Here is a 19,199-nt window from a genome sequence, read left to right on the forward strand (position 1 = left end):
ACGAGGGCAAGAGACAGAGTGACCACTTCAGTGGGTGGACAGAGAACAGGTCTTGAGACCCCAGAAGCTGAAGTTACTTGGACTTTAAATCAAATGCTGGCTGTTGGGGTTGGGGATTTAGCTCAATGGTAGAGCACTTGCCTAGCAAGCGCAAGGCCCTGGGTTCGATCCCCAGCTCCGGAAAAAAAAAAAAAAAAAAAAGAGAATAGAAAAAAAAAATGCTGGCTGTTTATAGGGATATCAAGGTTAAGTGTCAATGTACTTTAGGACACAGGCTAAACTAAACCTCACAGCTGTGCTCCTGTCTCAGCCTCTAGGGTTACAGATATGGGCCACCGTCTTGGTGTCACTTAACCTTTCTACATCGTACTTTTCTAACCTGCAAAATGGAGAAATGATAAAAACACGCATCAGAGGGTAGGGGAAGATTCACTGAAATAACGTAAGTCAGTGTATATGCAAAGCTGTGCATAGTGTCCAAGACTCAATAAGCAGCATCGTAAAGCTGTGGTAATCAATATTTTTATACTTCTTGATATAATTTATGACTTATGCTAAAAACATATCCGTGCTTAATCACCATTGAAGATGGCGCCTGAGCACGGTGACACATGCCTGAAATTCTAACGCCCGGGAGATGGGGGCAGGAGAAGCAGGAGTTAAATGTTCAAACTTGCAAAGTGCTTAGGATCTATGAGGCGACCCATGCTCTAGTGGACAGATGGTCCTACACCCATGTCTGTGTGTGTGGACACATGGACAGAAGAGAAAGAAGGCACATGAAGTATGAGAAAAAGTGGTGGTGGAGGGTATGGAAGGAATTGGGGGATATATGCTGCAAAAACATATGCATGTATGTATATTAAAATTTATAAAGATAGATGTGCTAAAATTCTAACTACAAATGTCATGTCACTAGAGTGGTTCTTATAAACTTTGGCATTTTTCTTCTAAATGATGCATAATAGATTTCTTTCGTTGATTTAAACTCTTTTAAAGTAGCTCGTTTCCCTGAGGCTTCTCACACTTTATTAGTGATTCTAAAGTCTGTTTGTTTCAAATGAAGTTGCTAAAAATTCTCTGTATATAAACTAAAAAATGTATCAACACAGCAGGCCGGGGAGACTGCTGTGGACCCAGGTTCAATTCTCAACACACATATTATAGCTCACAACTGTCTATAATTTTAGATCCAATATTTCCAATGCCTTCTGACCTTCATGGGTATTACATGCTTGTAGTACATACAAACACATGAAGGCAAAATACTCATATGTAAAATAGCAATAAACAATGAATAAAAATAAATAAAAATAGCAACACATATTTTGAAATACTGAGTACATTTATTTTATATATATAAATAAGTATAGAAATACTAAATATTTGTATATCATTTACATCTATCATATCTATCTATATCTATGTACACACAAAGGTGCTTGTATAATGTATAGGAATTCATTTAGAGATAAAGGAATAGAGACAAGCAGAACAGTAACAGACAAGTGCAGAAGTGACCGCCTGATGACAAATACTATTTCTAGAGATTTATCCTTAAGATGCACATCAACACTACAGATGCAATCACTTATTTATATTACTTACAATGAAAGAATGTTACAAACAACAAAATCAGGACTTGCCAAATAAACCAGATGAACCCGTTTAATAGAAACCTATATTCACATATGAACCGAGCAAAGGGGCATGAGACCAGTCCATCTGAGTACCTCTAACACTTGGGAGGGAGAGGCAAGAGAGTGGAAAGTTGGAGTCTGTCTGGGGAAATAGGATGAGTTCATGAATTCAAAAGTAAGGGTGTGGCTTAGAGGTGTAGCCTAGGTGTTTATATGGACAAAGGGTTCAGCCTTCAGCTCAGCAACAGGCCCCCAACAGCAAAAGGATCACTGTGCAGATGTGCCTCTGGGACATCTTGTAAAGACAGAAGCATTATAAAAGAGAAAACTCAAGAATTCAAAGAGAAAAAAAAAGAACTCAAATACAGCAAAAGTAAATAAGGATGACAACAGCAAATGAGGCCTGCTGAACAGCAAAGGAATGATCGATAAGGTGGAAGGGCAGTTATGTATCTGGTGAGAGGTTAATACCCGGAGTACTAACAAACTCCTGCCACACGGCAATGAAGCAAAGAGCCTGAATGAAACATGGCCAAGGGCGTTGTACAGGCGTTTCTAATTCTCCAAATGGCCAATGAGCACATGAAGATGCTCAACAGAACTAACCGTCTGGAAAACAAAACAAAATCAAAAGCATGATTAGTTGTCATTTAGCACTGATCATGACAGCAAGAACAGAGGAGTGTTGGTGAAGACGTGGAGAAAGTACCCATGTTCTGTGGAGAGCTGGAAAGCAAACCATAGAGGTACACACAAGAGTCTCAGATACCAGATAATAGACAGGGCCGCTGAGAGGGGACCCTTGGGGACCATGACATCCTGTGCATTACCAGGAGGCAAGTTTCTGAGTGCTTCTCCCATTGAAATTAGCACTGAAACAAGCACTGAAAGAAATACAGGAGAGTCAACTGTGAAAAACTGTTTCAGAGAAGAGTAAGTTAAACTGATCATAACCATTAAACTTCTGGCCACATACAGCACACGCATACTTCAGTGATGTGAGGACTAATAATTAAGGAATCTACATACATGCTCTTGAATAAGAACACGCCAAAGCAAGCATGGGTGGGAGTTTGTAATCCCAGCACCTCAAGTAGAGGAACGTTGGGAGCTTGAGGTCTTCTTTGACTGCACAGCAAGCTTTGGCAGCAGTTTCCAGAGCAGGATTTCTCAACATGTGGGTTGTGACCCCTTCGGAGGTCAAGTGACCCTTTACTGGGGCCACAAAAGATATCCTGTGTATCAGATGTTTATATTATGGTTCGTATCATACCAAAATTACAGTTATGGTGTAGTGACAAAAGGGTTGAGAACCAGTGTTGTAGAGGGTAGAGAATGTGGAAGATTAATTTCTCCAAATATGTAGCTTTTGGGAGTCTGTCATCTACCCGAGTGGGATATCTCGGTGACACTTCCAGAAGTAGCCCTCACATATGCTCCTATAAGTAAGCCCTATGAAGTCTTGGTTTGTCAGGCTGAACTCTGATGGAACCACTGTTCTGATGTGTCATTTGCGCTGTCTTACCTGGCGTGAATAAATGTTTGTTTATGACTCCCAAGGGACGTGTCACAATAATGACACATTGATCAATGCAACCCTAACCAACACACAATAGGACACCCAAGGGAATGAAGCAGCTGAGTCCATGTCAGTGAAATACGGAAAAGGAGCTAGAAGCACACAAGAGGAGAAACACATCGCTCTGAGAGCTATCAATGCGGTTGAAGCCTGAATTCTTCAATTATTAACTATATGATCTTGTGGATACTCTAAGAATCAGAAAGGCCTAGCTGCAACAGAAAATGTAGTCATTATTGGTATAGATACCTGAATTAGTTTAATCGAACTTAAACAATAATACTACAAAACAGTGAGGAGAGATATTAATTTCAATGTAGGGATAACAGAAAGTTTCCAAAGATAGGTGATATCATAAATTGTCTTTAAAAGTTATGTCTGGGGGTTGGGGATTTAGCTCAGTGGTACAGCGCTTGCCTAGGAAGCGCAAGGCCCTGGGTTCGGTCCCCAGCTCTGAAAAAAAGAACCAAAAAAAAAAAAAAAAGCTATGTCTGAGTCTTTGGAACTGGTGATGAACCTCAAAGAGAGGCATATGGCATATGTGATAGAAAAGGGTATTTTATCAATCTTACTGTGGTGTTCATCTCTCTCGTGGGCACTACCACCCCCACAGCTGAGGCCTCGACTGCTCGTCAGCACGACCTCCACCTCGTCCCTCCGCCTTTTCATCACAGAGACAGAGACGCTTGTTTCTGCAGAGTCCCTGCGAAGGCATGGAAAGCAACGTGCCGGTTTGATACGAAAGGGGCAAGCTCTGAAGGAGAGGTTCTTGCTGCATCAGACAGATGTCATCGTGCTGCCCTTGAAAAACGAAACTACCCAGAGGAAGGAGCCTTGTCAGTTCAGTAGGCCACATGTCGGTCTCACAAAACGTTCAGTAGGATCACAGTGGGCCAGAAGGGCACAGCTTGGGAAGCAAGGACAAATTTACCAAAAACTAATAAAAAGATAAGCAGAGAATGTGAGAAGTGCAACATGGAGCAACCGTTTAGGACGGAAAAACCTAGAGCGAAATGGAGGCCCAAGCCAGACCTCTGAACAGCACTCTGTGAAGTACAGGTGCCATCCGGTAGGTGTCATGAAGCACACGGAGGTCTCTCAGCAAACGAGATTATAGAAGCCCATGCCTTATTAACGCAAGGAGCCAGACAGAGTAAATTTATAACCATCCTTAAGTAGGCACTGGATAAATGACATAGTAGGTTCCACATTAAAAGTCTTTAACAACACATTCAAAGATTTCTATTAATATTAACTTCACCTTTCAGATGAATTCTATCTTCCCCAACTGCAATATTTAGGGGACTATAACTGTCGATGATGCTTGAGAGCCAGTCACTCCTAAGATAATGCCATATGCTGTAATTTAATTCATAATTACATGATGAAGAATGACACACAGACACAAAAAGAGTTGAAAGATAAGCCAGATGCAGGAAATTTTATGACAGAAAAACCAGGAGGCACTTCAGGAAGACTGAAAAACACAATTGAAAAGAAGACTGGGATGTCAAAACTGAGAAACAACTGTGAGCATCCGTCCGATGATGGCCAGCAGCTAAGGTGGCCAGCAGCTAAGGCCGACAGCAGCTAAGGCGGTCAGGCGGCCAGCAGCTAAGGTGGCCAGCAGCTAAGGCCGACAGCAGCTAAGGCGGTCAACAGCTAAGGCCGACAGCAGCTAAGGTGGTCAGCAGCTAAGGCGGCCAGCAGCTAAGGCCGACAGCAGCTAAGGCCGACAGCAGCTAAGGCGGCCAGCAGCTAAGGCGGACAGCAGCTAAGGCGGCCAGCAGCTAAGGTGGTCAGGCGGCCAGCAGCTAAGGTGGCCAGCAGCTAAGGTGGTCAACAGCTAAGGAGGTCAGCAACAGCTAAGGCGGTCAGCAGCTAAGGCGGTCAGCAGCTAAGGCGGCCAGCAGCTTAGGCGGTCAGCAGCTAAGGCGGCCAGCAGCTAAGGCGGCCAGCAGCTAAGGCGGCCAGCAGCTAAGGCGGTCAGCAGCTAAGGCGGTCAGCAGCTAAGGCGGTCAGCAGCTAAGGCGGACAGCAGCTAAGGCGGTCAGCAGCTAAGGCGGACAGCAGCTAAGGCCGACAGCAGCTAAGGCCGACAGCAGCTAAGGCGGCCAGCAGCTAAGGCGGACAGCAGCTAAGGCGGTCAGCAGCTAAGGCGGTCAGCAGCTAAGGCCGACAGCAGCTAAGGCGGCCAGCAGCTAAGGCTGACAGCAGCTAAGGCGGTCAACAGCTAAGGCCGACAGCAGCTAAGGCAGACAGCAGCTAAGGCGGTCAGCAGCTAAGGTGGTCAGCAGCTAAGGTGGTCAGCAGCTAAGGCCAACAGCAGCTAAGGTGGTCAGCAGCTAAGGTATGACAGCAGAGTCACAGGCCTTTTGCATGGAGAACAGAAACATATTCATATATACCACAACGTTCTCCTGTGTATGAGATGGTTATGTGACTGTTAACCCATTAACAGTCCCTCAACTCTCATCCTCTAGAGGAAACACAACCAGGTACTTTTCAGCTATCCTCCTGCCTTCAGCTTTGCTTTCCCTCAATCTATATGTTTAGGGAGCTTCCTAAAATGTTCTCTTAGAGGAAAGAGCAGGCCATTAACCAGCATCAAGGTCAGCTTCAGACTCCATTGTGCTCCCTTCCCTGTTCCAATTCCCTCTACCCCGCCTCTCCCGCTCCCGCCTTTCCTTCTACACGAGTGCACGAGCGCGTGCGTGCACACACACACACACAGACACACACACACAGACAGATACACACAGACACACACAGACACACACACAGACAGACAGACACAGAGACACACATACACAGACACACACACACACAGACACACACAGACACACAGACACACACAGACACACACACACACAGACACACACACACACACACACACACAATCTCTTGTTTCCCAGGCTGACCTGGAACTCCCTGTGCATCTGAGGATGACGTTGGACAGGTAGATTCTCCACCTTCCAAGTGTGGGGAGTACAGGGTACACATCTCAGTCAGTGCAGGACTGAACCGCACTCCCAGTCTTTACATCTCATTCTTTTTTTTTTCTTTTTCTTTTTTTTTCCTTTTTTTCGGAGCTGGGGACCGAACCCAAGGCCTTGCATTTGCTAGGCAATTGCTCTACCACTGAGCTAAATGCCCAACCTACGTCTCATTCTTTTAAGTAAGCCTTTTCCACGGTCTACTCTGGATGCTGATGTTGGTTATGCCACAGCAGAGCCCTTACTATCGTACATTAGTTTTTCTTAATGAGTTTCCTGTCCGGCACACTTCCTTGGCTCAGTTGTAAGACCTGCCATTTGCATTTCCAAATCTGACTGGCTACCTGCTACTTCCAGTGTATTACCATTCAACAAACGGTAAGCGAATGGACAGGGAAGTTGAGGATCTCTGTTCTGAAAGCTCGTTAGTTTAAGAATATAGAGAAATGAGAGCAGACGCACCGCACTGCCCACCAGATGAGAAGTACAAAAGAATAAGGGGCCACATCACACGTGAAAGCACAGCTGCCCGGATGGGGGGAAGCAGCTGATCAAGACCCAGAAGGAATGAGAAGTTCTGAGCTCACACACAGTGGCCTGAGTCATGGCAGGGCACTGCGAGACATTTGGCACTCTGGGTATTTTAAGATGAGGAAATTTTATCTTTTCCTCAAGTGAGAGGTGCATTCCTTCTGAGAAGAAAGTAACGCCCAGTCTCTGAAGATGAGGGAGACTGAGATGAACAGAGAAGCCTTGTCAATTTTTTTGATTTATTAATTTTTGTTTAAACTTTTTTCTCCTTTTTTAGAAACTCCTTTGTCTTTATCACTTTCCAACAACCCCCTTTCATCAACCCTCATGTTAAAACAGTCACATCTGTTAATGACCGTTTCCCAGGTCATCATTTCTACTCTGCCACATCACACTCACATTGCTTTATCCCTCCGCTAATGTGTTTTGTTGCAAAGGTCACAAGTAGACCTTAGAGAACAGGAAGGAAAAGCTCCCCTTAGCTTGAACAATAAGTAAGAATCAGGGCATACAAGTTTTTAAAGGAAAAAGGAAGAGTTAAGAGAGTATGAAAGAGGTAGGTAGAAGATGGTGGACCAGTATTCCAGAAAGGATTTTCATACTTTTTAATACAAAATATAAAGATGAGTTCTTATAATAAAAATATTAATTTCTTCTAAATAAACAGTATTGGGGATGCTTAAATAGCTAACTGTATGAAGTTAATTCAGCAGGTTAAAGTGACAGTTCAAGTCTGAAGATGTGTGCTTTATTTTCCAAAACCCCATTAGAAGCGCACTGAAAGTTACTCTCTAACTTTTCTATTACATCATGGCCTGTGCACGCTCAAGAAGCCACTCCCAAACAATCACATGCATTTCACAAATATGCATGCATGCACTTGCTTGTGCACACACACACAAAGTATTTATATGTCTGGTTAAAGACCAGTATTGGCTTACTTTTTCAGTTTTCTACAGAACACAAAGTGTTTGAATTGTTATATAGAGAGAAGTCATCGATGATATAACTACTTATATAGATTCAGGGTTCAGTATAGAATCTGGCAATAAAAGTTGACAGAAAAAGTTTTAATTATTAGGATTACTACAGTTGTAATTTTACCATCAGTATCATTAACTCCACTGTTATTTCTTTTTTACTTTAAGTATTTCTATGTTGGATGTGCATGGTGACCATATGTGTTGTACCCGCATGCATGTGGAGGTCAGAGTACGACGTTAGGCAGTTCCCATCTTTAAACGGGTCCTGAAAACTGAGTTCATGTCACTAGCTTTGCACCGGAAACATCATTACTCACTCGGTTACTTCTTACCCAGGCACTTGATCTAACCTTGGTGTGTTTCTCAGAAGAGGGTTTAGAGACTGCATTATGGCAAGAACCAGCTATTGACAGGAGGAGCACAGACAGAGGGACTGTAGACAGAACACAGAAACATTGGGAAGGATGATTTCTTCTGTTCAAACAACTCAAACGAGGTCACAGGACTGCAAAAATTCACGAGGAAAATAATTTTTTTCCCCAAAAGAAATTTAATCTCCTTTAAAAATACTGTGTAAATGTTATATTTTTAAATCTGTGTATAACTGTGTGTCTGTTTAGTGCAGGGTGCTCTTGAGGTCCAGTGAGGCGTCCGATCACCTGGGGCAGGAGTTAGAGGTGTTTGTGAATGGCTCCATCTGTGCTGGGAACTGAACTCTGCAAGAGCAGGAGCACCCTTAACCAATGAGCCATCTCCCCGGCCCCCAAATCATGGTTGTCAACAACAGCTTATATCATCTGAAACTTTCACTGAATTAATAAAGGACGAACAGAAATAGGCAGCCAGGATTTATCCCCAAAATATAATGATGAAAAAAACCAACAAAACAAAGCAAAACAAAACAACAAAAGTAGACCATCTGGTATGGCTGTGTGGAAAAACCCTGCTAATTAAAGTCGCAGTCTACCATGTTCAGACAGCCCCTCTGAGCTCGGCACAAAAGGGAGGGCTCCCTTTACCAGCAGGGGCTTCCTGTCTCTGACCAGGTCTGGAAAGCCGGACCCCACCCCACCCCTACCTGGGGAATGTCAGGTAGCCTTGGGGAGATCACAGGTTTAGCTTCCCTTCTCCAAATAACCTATTCATGGAGCACCTACAATTCCTGGAAAGCCTCTCCATGCAAATGACGCAGTGTTTGGTACCTGAGCTACAGACCACACATGCTCACTCTGGAACTCCCTACCCGCTTCCCCAGAGGTACAGCCCTCCACGGATCCCAAATGAAGTTGGGCTGCCTCTCTGGAGCTGACCCCAGAAGTCTGTCATTCCTGTCATACTCCCTGGCCATCCAAGCCCTGCTCCTACTCTGTTCCCTTTGTCCTTGTGGGCTGGTAGCCCACAGCCCGGGGCTGGTAGGGAGGACAACACAGCTGCAAGTTTTATTAAATCCCACTTTCACCAGAATCCTTGAGGCATCCAGATGCCTACCAACAGGGCAACACAGCTTCTTATATCCATCCTACCAAGATTTACAAAATGATTCCTACCACTATTTTTGACATTAGTTTCTTGCTTGTACATAATGAAGTTCTCTTTTGTTAAGACGAATCAAATAGAGATTGCCTAAGGCATGTATTGTTTCCTTTAGAATCAGAGTTCAGAGCAGTATTTCCCACAGGCTAGAGGAAACTGCTCGATCCCCTTACACAGTTAACTCTTATACTAGAGAGAAAAGTTGGCTTATTTTTTCTGTTCATTTTACAGGGTGTCCCGATGTGTAGCACAATCTAGCCCCGAACTGACTGTATAAGCCCAGGTTAGCCTCAAACGTGTAGAAAGCCTCCTCCCTTAGCCTCAGGAGAACGGGGATGATGAGCATTGTGTGTCCTGGCTTGACAGCACCTTTTCTGGAAGGGACACACAAGCAGCTTCAAATCAGAGGAGATGCCGTGTGACATTAAATGCTACCGAAATCCAAAGGTCTTTTAATTCTACTACACACTTTTCCTAATCTAAATGCAATTATTAAAAGCCATATTTTTCATTTATAATTTAAAATATTTTCTTCAGATAACAAGATATTTGAGCTAAATTAAATATTAAAGGCTTTCCTAAAAGTGCTATGCTTTACCAATAGTTGCAACAACACTAGTTGTGAGTTAAATTTCTGAGTATCTGGAAGGGGCTCTGCCTTTGCAGCAGACCGTTTCTTGGTCTGCATCATGAGGGTCAACGGCCGGGTCCATAAAACCTTAAGTTTGAATACTCAGTGTGTACAGTGTGTCATCATGGTGTTTCACGTGCTCTCTTAGTTCACTGAGTCTGAACACTGAACCTAGGGTCCCGAGTCTTACCCAGCGTTGACAGGTAAACACCTGAGGAAGGGGAAGAGAGTGAGCAGGCATGACCGACTTTAGGAAGTGTCCAGAAAATCCTCGCCCACCACACAGTGTGAGGCTGGAGATAAGGTGGTTAGGAGCCCACACTGCTACGCAGAGCACACAACTTAGGTTTCCAGCACACGCCTCAGCCAGCTGCCTGGAACCCCAGGTACAGGGATCTGACACTGATGGCCTCTTAGTCGCCTGCTCTCATGCACGCATACCCTGGAAGGAGCGGTGTCAGTCCTGGGTGCACAACAGCCTTGGGGGGAGTCGCTGGTGGACTTGGTGCAGACAACTCACTCTCCAGCCATCACAGGCCTTCACCACACATGCTCCAGGAGATCTAGTGCTGTTCTGGGGATCTCTCACTCACGGCTACACAAAATGCAGAAAGATCTCCTTTATGTAAGATAAACCACCATAAAAATCGATGCTGGCAAACGGAAACTATGTCGGCTAGGACAGGAAATGAAGAAGTGGTTAGAGAAGTAAGTGGCCTTTTGAAGTGAGTATGTCTCTAAGAGGCATCTTCCCAGATATCCTACGACCTCCAAGGAAGCAGATGACTGGCAACCAAAGAGGAAAAAAGAAAGAAAAAGAAAAGAGAACCGAGACATCCTTCTGCTTTACTGTTTCTAGCACACACTTAATAAACAGCAAAAACCCCAAGGCAGTAAACATCTGCTCATCAACACCTATCAGCAGCCACATCAGAAACACAAGGCAAAGGTCAAGCCAGAGTTTGTTGACGATGATGAACTATGACAGTCTCTATTAAATTACCCCTTCCTTCAAGGTGTATGTGATCAAAGCAGCAAAAGATATTGTCACTCAGTCACATAACAAGCTATTTGTCAGAGATTGAAACATCTGGTCAATATCTCCTAACACTGCAATTTCATGCACAGTTAACATTAGGGCACATTTCTCCTCTTCTTACAGGGTCCGCGAGAGCGGCACATATGGCCGATCACTTCATTCAGAGAGGATTCAATTCAAGGCATTACACGAGATCGCCTGGGCTTTATGGTGTTTTAAGCCTACCCGCCATCGTTTCCCTCGTCACCGTCAACTGCTGTTCTCTTCTACTGTAAAAGGCTGTAAATATGACAGCGTGCCAAGTCCTTTTCTATTATTGATAATATCAGTATCTAGTACAGATTAGTAATTTTTTATTTTTTAAAGTTGTGTCTCTGTAGCATGCATGAGAACGTGTGTATGTGGGTAAACTGTCTATGCATGTGTGCACACGTGGAGGCTGGAGCTTGACAGAGTGCCTTGCTCTAATGGTTGTCACCTTCCTCTTTTAAGCCAGGGTCTCTCACTGGTCTTGGAGCTTGGCATTTCAGCTACAATGGCAGGTGAGCTATTGGGAGTCACTTGTTCCAATTACATTTAGGAGGGGACTCTAGAATATAACTCTTGAGTATTAAAAAATAACATGAGCACAGCAGTGTAGAAATTTACAATGATTTTAGGGATGATGAGAAGGCTCAGAGTATAAAGTACCCTGGTACCAAGCCTGAGGATGCGTCTGATACCTGGAATCCATCATGGGGGAATGACATCCTACAAGGCATCCTCTGACCTCCTCACACAAATGGCACAAATGTGACAATACACAGATTATGAGGAAAAAAAATTTCATTTCATTTCATTAGGGTTGTTTGGAATATTTTCAGCTGATAAGGAACAATCCTATACTAGAAAGAACCAGGATGCCACAATTTTATTAGTCACATATGCTGAAAATTTTCCACACGAAATTCATGCATTTGTTGCCATGGTAACAGAGTTCTTTCTTAAACACTTACAGTAAGTAGCAGACCTGAACTCGCACCGTAGATGCCTCTCTTTTCTTCCCTTCCTTGGGGGTTACAGCTTCCAGAGAGACCTGTGCTGGGGTTGGGACACATCCAAAGTTTCTGTTTACCATTTCTTTTGACACGTTTCTTCGCAGCATGACTGTGTAAGGACAGCTATGTTCAAAACTTAGCGATTTGTCTCTCTAGCCACTAACAATGGAGGGGATTTGAATGAACAAATATCCTTGTGATAAGCGTCACTCAGGACCATCTGACAATAATACTAATAAGAAATGGCTAATTAAGAAAAGAAAATATCGAAATGACAAGGTTCAAGTGACATTCAAGTTAGAGAGTCCTGGACTGCAATTTGGCAAGTAATGTAAATATTTTGTTTGTTCATTTGTTCATTAATTTAGTCAATTCAATCTGATGACATTTATAGAATGTGTTCTAGGGCCAGGCACCGTGTTGTCATAGGAACACACACTATGAAGGCTCTTCCTTATGTCATAGGGGTTCGAAATAGCAGACAAAGCAAAGAAACAAGCAAACAAAAGCCAGGCACGATGATGCAAATCTGGTAGCAAGCCAGTTAAGAGGCTGAGGCACCATGACTGCTCCAGTTCAAGGTCAGCCTATCTACCACAGCCTTATCTCATCTCACAGGCTAATGAAAGGGCATGAGGAATGTCTCAGCAGGTAAAGGAGCAGCCAGCTAAGCCTGAGGCCATGAGACCCAGATGGATGCAGAAAGCTGTCCTCTGACTTCCACGCATGTGCTGTGACATGCAAGTAAACACGTGCACATGCGCACACAAACACACATGCATGCTCGCAAAACAAACAAACCCAAACATTATCAGTCTCAAAAATGTGTGAAATCAGTGCTATGGCTTCTGTAGGAGTCAGAGAAGAGAAGTAAGGTAGACACAGAATATGTAAATATGTAGAAGAGAGAATCACTCAAAGAATGAGCTTAAGGAACTTGCTGAACTTTTCTTCAAAGGTAGACGATGATTTCCCATAGAGGCTTACTAAATACTGATCGCCAGATGCCCATTCAGAGTGGAAGGCAGGAACTGAGACTACAGCACAGTGGCTTCCTAAGGAGAAATGCTATGGGGTTGAGTTTCTAGAAGAGGAGCTGCCCTTCCGAGGAAAAAGGTTTCTATTTGAAATTATGACTGGCAGGCAAATGATCGTTATTCAGACTTAGACGCTTGGCAGACATTTTCTTGGAAAAGGAAAAAGTAAGCCTTTCACTTAAAAAATACTGTCAAGGTTTATTGCTAATAATAAAACTGGAGCTTTCATTTAAGAAGGATAACCATGTAAAAGCCACATCTACCACAATGAGATTCTCACTACTTAGACTGTTTACTTGAGATTGGAAGTGATATTGACAAATGAAATATTCTGCAATATTATCAAGATATACATAATAAAATGAATAAAAAATTACAAAGGAACAATATATCATGGTAAGAAAAAGAATCACATAAGTATAAAATTTAAGTATATGTATTAGACCATATAAATATAGGTTTAACAGCTTTTCCGAGAGCAGCCATCCTAAACTGACACACAAAGCCATCTTATCGCCGCTGACTTCAGGTCCCTTGAGAGCCTGTGATGCTACCGATCCCTCCATGAGCTTACTGCTATAACTTCTTAAAAAGAAAAACCTATTCGGAGTCCTTGCCGGTTTTAAAATTAAATTGTCTTTTTATTGAGTTCTTATAATTTTCTATATATTCAGTTAAAATATAAAATAGATAGGAGAGAAAACATTTAAAATTGAAGGTGTGTGTGTCTGTGTGTGTGTGTGTGTGCGCGCGCATCCGCGAGTATGCGTGGTGATTGAACTCAGCTTCCTGTCTATCAGACAAATTCTCTAACTCACAGTCATAACTCCAACACCAGACAGTGATGACCCTTTCAGGCACAAAACTTTTTTGTGCTGTTTTATTTTTCTTTTATTTTTTATCATTATATTGAATATCTTTTTTGCCAAACTCAAATTATTCTAAATATCTTTGGAGAGCTAATCTTGGAGAGTTCATTGCGCACACGACTTAAGGATGGAGCTGCACAGACGGCTGTCCCAGGATCTTCCTCTCCCACGGCACCTGTAACGGTTAGTGTGTCTCCCAAGGACTCGTGAGCTTGAACACTGTGTCCTCAGCTAATGAGTGGTTCTGCTTTGGGACACTGGACCCTTTCGTACATAGAACTGGACTACAGAATGCAGGCCACACCAAGCCTTTGAGGGAGGAGGTACCCCGGCATAGCCACCTGCTCTGGGGAAGTGTTTCCACTACCCCAGATGAAGCTGCTTCACAATGCCCATCCTGCTATGAAGTATGACTGCCACCAGAACTGTGATTTGCACAAGCTCTTAGTCCTTTCTTTCTGGTATGCATTTTGTCAAAGTGAAAAGAACAGACAATAATATAAACCTTTTGTCAAAAGTCAGTTTGCCATAAGTAGGACAACTTATTTCTGGACTTGCAATCAAAGCCCTCGTCAGAGCTTCTATCAGGATGCTAATGCCATGCACACTAGTGTTGGTTGATACATCAGGAAGTGGGAGTCTTTGTCAAGGCCTTTTTTGGCTGTATCACAACTCTTGGTACCCATAAGAATTTCAGGAGCAGCATGTCAAGCTCTTCTGAGAAATTAGTTGGGATTTTGACAGAAGACGACTTTAGAGAATTGCCATCATAAGAAAATTCAATCTTTTAAAACAGGAACTTCGGTGCCATTCTATTCAAGCTGACCTAATTTCTTTCACTAATGTTCAGTTTCACAGCACATAAAATTTTCAGTTCTTTTGGTAAATTTATTAGTAAGTACGTTCTTCCTTTTAAGACTGTTTTAATGAAGTTCACTCATAATCTCATATTTTGTCTTTTAACTGATATCACCATAGATCCATTTGATTTTCCTATTCCTGGTGTTAAACCTAGAACTTACATTAATTCACTTATTCATTCCTGTAACTTTTAACAGCATATGAGCTTTCGTAGCACAGAGATGTGTCCCCAGCCTTAATGCTTTTGATTATTCATTTAAAGAGTATAGTTGGAAGACGTTAGGCAGACTCACAGTTGTCCGGCAATCAGCACCATTTTAAGAACTTCCTCACCCTAAGAGGAAAGCCTGTGAGCTGTATCAGTCTCTCCCCAGGCAGCCCCATCGCTCCTGATGCCACACTGTTTTTTCCAACATGTGAACATTACCATCTAATACATGTTCATCTGCCAACTCCAGAGCTGTAATAATACATATTTATAAGACATGTCATTTGCATGTACTTTTAAAACATCATCATGTAGAATGTTAAAAAGGAAACAACAGGATCAAAAACTATTAGTAACATTTAATATTTACTAGTATTGGTACACTATCCTGAGGCTAACAATTTAACGTATCTCATTAATATAAATTACGAAAGACTATGTTGAAGTCAATCTATTTCTCTTTTTCTTTTCTTTTTTTTTTTTTTTTTTTTTTTCCCGGAGCTGGGGACTGAACCCAGGGCCTTGCGCTTGCTAGGCAAGCACTCTACCACTGAGCTAAATCCCCAACCCCATCAATCTATTTCTCAATCACACATATTCCAAATTCACCTCTAATTATAATTTATTGGCACAGTAGTGTATCAACGAAATTATAGAAAGACCTCTCCCCATTAAAAGGTTGAAAGGTGTCATTTATTAGAGTTTTCAAAGACTGAGTCAAAATATTAAACTGTGAAAATCCAGCTCTACCACTCTTGGGCGTATATCCAAAAGATGCTCACCTACCTACCTACCACAGAGGCATGTGCTCCACTGTGTCCATAGCGGCCTTATCTGTGATAGCCAGAAGATTGTTTCCAGCTGCTTCTAGACTGTCCCACAACGGAAGAATGAATGCAGAAAACGTGGTTTATTTACACAATGGAGTACTATTCAGCTATTAAGAACAAGGACATCATGAGTTTTGCAGGCAAAAGAATGGAACTAGAAAATACCATCCTGAGCGAGGTAACTCAGACCCATACGGACATGCATGGTATCTACTCACTAATAAGTGGATATTAGCCAAAAAAAGTACAGAATACCCAGGACACAATCCACAGAACTCAAAGAAGGTTAACAAGTGAGGATGTTTCAATCCCATTTGAGAGGGAGAAGAAAGCAATCACAGGAGGCAGAGGGAGGGAGACGCATGGGTGGGAGGGGAAAAGGAGAACATGATCAGGCATGAGGTGGGGAGGCAGGAGAGATGCTCCAAGGCCAGCAGAATGAATGGAAATGTGACCTGAAGGGGGTGGGAGGTGGGAAGACCCTCTAGAATGTACCAGAGTCCTGGGAGGTAAGAGACTCTCAGGACTCAAAGGGAAGGACCTTACATGGAATGCCCAACAGTGGGGAGAGGGAACTTGTGGAGTCCACCTCCAGTAGGAAGACAGGGCATCAAGTGGAGGGATGGGGTTGCCACCCCACCCCAAAACTGGCCCAAAATTGTTTCTGTCTAAAAGAACTGCAAGAGAAAAATGGAGAAGAGACTGAGGGAGAGGAGGTCTAGTGACTGGCCCAACTTGGGATCCATTTCAAGGGGAGGCTCCAAGGCCTGACACTATTTCTGATACTATGGTGAGCTCACAGACAGGAGCCTAGCATGGCTGCCCTCTGAGATGCCCAACAAGCAGCTGACTGAGACAGAAGCAGATACTTATAACCAACCAATGGACTAAAGCTGAGGACCCCCTGTGGTTGAGTTAGGGACAGGCTCAAAGAAGCTGAGGAGGGTGACCCCATAGGAAGACCAGCAGTCTCAACTAACCCGGACCCCTGAGGTCTCTTAGACACTGGGCCACCAACCAGGCAGCATGCACCGGCTGGTGTGAGCCCCTGACACACACAGCGGAGGACGGCCTGGTCCAGCCTCAATGGGAGAAGATTCGCCAAACCTCAAGAGACTTGAGGCCCCAAGGTAGGGTGGGGACGTCTTCTTGTAGACAGGAATAAGAAGGAATGGGATGAGGGCCTGTGAGAGGGCGTATTTTGGGGGGCAATGACTGAACTGTAAAAAATAAAATAAAATAATAATAATGAAAAAGAGAACATGACCCTTCACCCCAGAAAAGAAAAATTTGGTCAAAATGAAGATTACTTCAGCTAGTTCTGGTTTTGTAAGAAATAATAATTGTTACCTAGGAAATTAAGCAAAAAGTAAACACACTATAGCATAGTTTATTTGAGAGATGTACAGTTATTTATAAAAGTTAATTCATTCTATGATTAAATAAGTTAGAAAATTTGATGTGAGTTCTAACACATCATTTAGTGTCATATGAACACAATTTTCTAAATACGTGAACAGAGGCGAGGAGACATTCTTACTGTCTTAAACTGAGTGGGAAAACATTCGAGTTTTTTGAAGTAACTGTGATATTATTATTGATTACGGATACTAGTTACTGGGTAGAAGGCTATCCTCTATTCTAGGTGTAGAGGAATTTTATGAGGATTGGATGGTGATTTGTCTGAGCCTATTATGGTGTACACATGATTTTGCTAAGTTCAGATGGAAGGAAAATCTACTTACTGGAAAAACTGAAGAGCCTACAACCGTCCATCTCAGCAAAGTGAAAACAGACATTTGCTTGCGGGCGGCAAACGATGAAAATATATACAGGGTATTTACCAAACCACTCTGCTTAACAATCACTTAGGAACAGCACTGTAATTCATGCCTAAACAAAGTATGTATTTCATGTACAGTGAATTTTATATAAGTCAGACAATATATAAAGAAAGCCAAGGTTGCTTTCAGTCTAAATAGCATATACCACACACCGTCTACAAGAGTCCAAGGGGGGTAATATAATAATGTCGGTCTGAGACTTTGAGCATAGACTAGGACAGTCAGTAGAGATGCTGGAAATGCAAGGGAAGACTGTCCAGTAACAGTGTAAGTGGGTGAACTGCAGCGAGGGAGGAAGGAATGTCAAGAAGGGTGGTTAGAAATGGGGATCCCAGGGTAGATTTTTCCATGACTCCTGGGGCAGCCGAGCAGGGGCAGCCGTTCATCTCTCCTGTTGGCTGATGTGGATGTGGTGTTAACCCTTTCCTCCGAAGAGGCCAATGTAGAGCGTTTTACTACAGGAACAGGAAAGGCTACTAAGACAGCTAAGTAGACGCTTTTACACTAATAACTCTCCCATCCATTACAACAATTGTATCTGTGCGTACATCCAAGCTGGAACTAAAGAGTCACTGTGCCACTTCCCTTGCCTATCGGTCTTTCAGTTTACCATGCCAGGACAGGAAGAACGCTCACCAGTCACGATCAGAAACGCCATGTCATGACCAAGACTTGTTTCACAGGGGATGCCAACTGACAGCCATCGTCACACTTCCTAGTTATTTTATCTATGTGTGGCGGACGGCGTAGAAGAAGCATAGAGACAGAAGTTTCAAACTGCAGTGTCACGTCCGAAACCTTGGGGGTCTCCTATTATCTCAAGTGGTGAGTTACGGCAGCCACACTGTGTCTGTCAGTGACGCACACCTCTATCCCCACCCCAACAGGGCAATGCAGCAAGAGATGGGGGTTATCAGGAGACAATGAACCACATCACAGGGATGACCCCAAACCGAGGAGCTCCACCTTCTGCTGCTGCTTCAAAGAAAGGGATGACTCATTCCTCTAACATGTAAATAAATCTTGTTATGATGGTGTCTTATGATGGTGTGTATAGACAGACAGACAGTCAGTATATACCTGTAAGGATATGCCAATAACAATACTGTCCTGAGATTTCTTATATAAACCCAGGTGTGGTAAATGCCATCCATGTATATTTTTTTTGTTTGTTTATATTTTTTAGACTATGCTGGCCTTGAGCTGAGTATGAAGAACATGATGGCGTTCAACTCTGACTACCTGGCTCTGCCTCCCAAGGCCCGTGCCACACCCAGTGTTAACAAAGGTATAAGCCATACAGGTTTCAAATTCCTCCTCCTCCTCCAGTTACCTCTTCTACACATTAGACCTCCATGTGCCACCCCAACCAGCTGTAAACAGCTTTGTTCAGAGAATCCAGACTTTAGGGGGACACGAGAAATCTATTAACTGATTACCCAGAGTCGATTTCCCACTGGTAAATTGGAATGAGAGACACACAGAAGCACTGTAAGGTTAGGTGTAATGTGTCTGAGAGTTCTTACTGAGCAGAAGTGGTTTTGGTTCCCTGATGACACCCACCTAGTAAATATGCTTATG

At 43.1% G+C, this 19,199-nt stretch overlaps 1 protein-coding gene across 2 annotated transcripts in view; it reads right to left on the minus strand.

Moving 5' to 3' along the window:
• Adk (adenosine kinase) overlaps window positions 1-19,199 on the minus strand; it is a 383,203-nt gene that overhangs the window by 205,790 nt on the left and 158,214 nt on the right. The gene's annotated exons all lie outside the window — the stretch shown is intronic.

This window comes from Rattus norvegicus, chromosome 15 (genome assembly GCF_036323735.1).
Source record: "Rattus norvegicus strain BN/NHsdMcwi chromosome 15, GRCr8, whole genome shotgun sequence".
Lineage (NCBI taxonomy): Eukaryota > Metazoa > Chordata > Mammalia > Rodentia > Muridae > Rattus > Rattus norvegicus.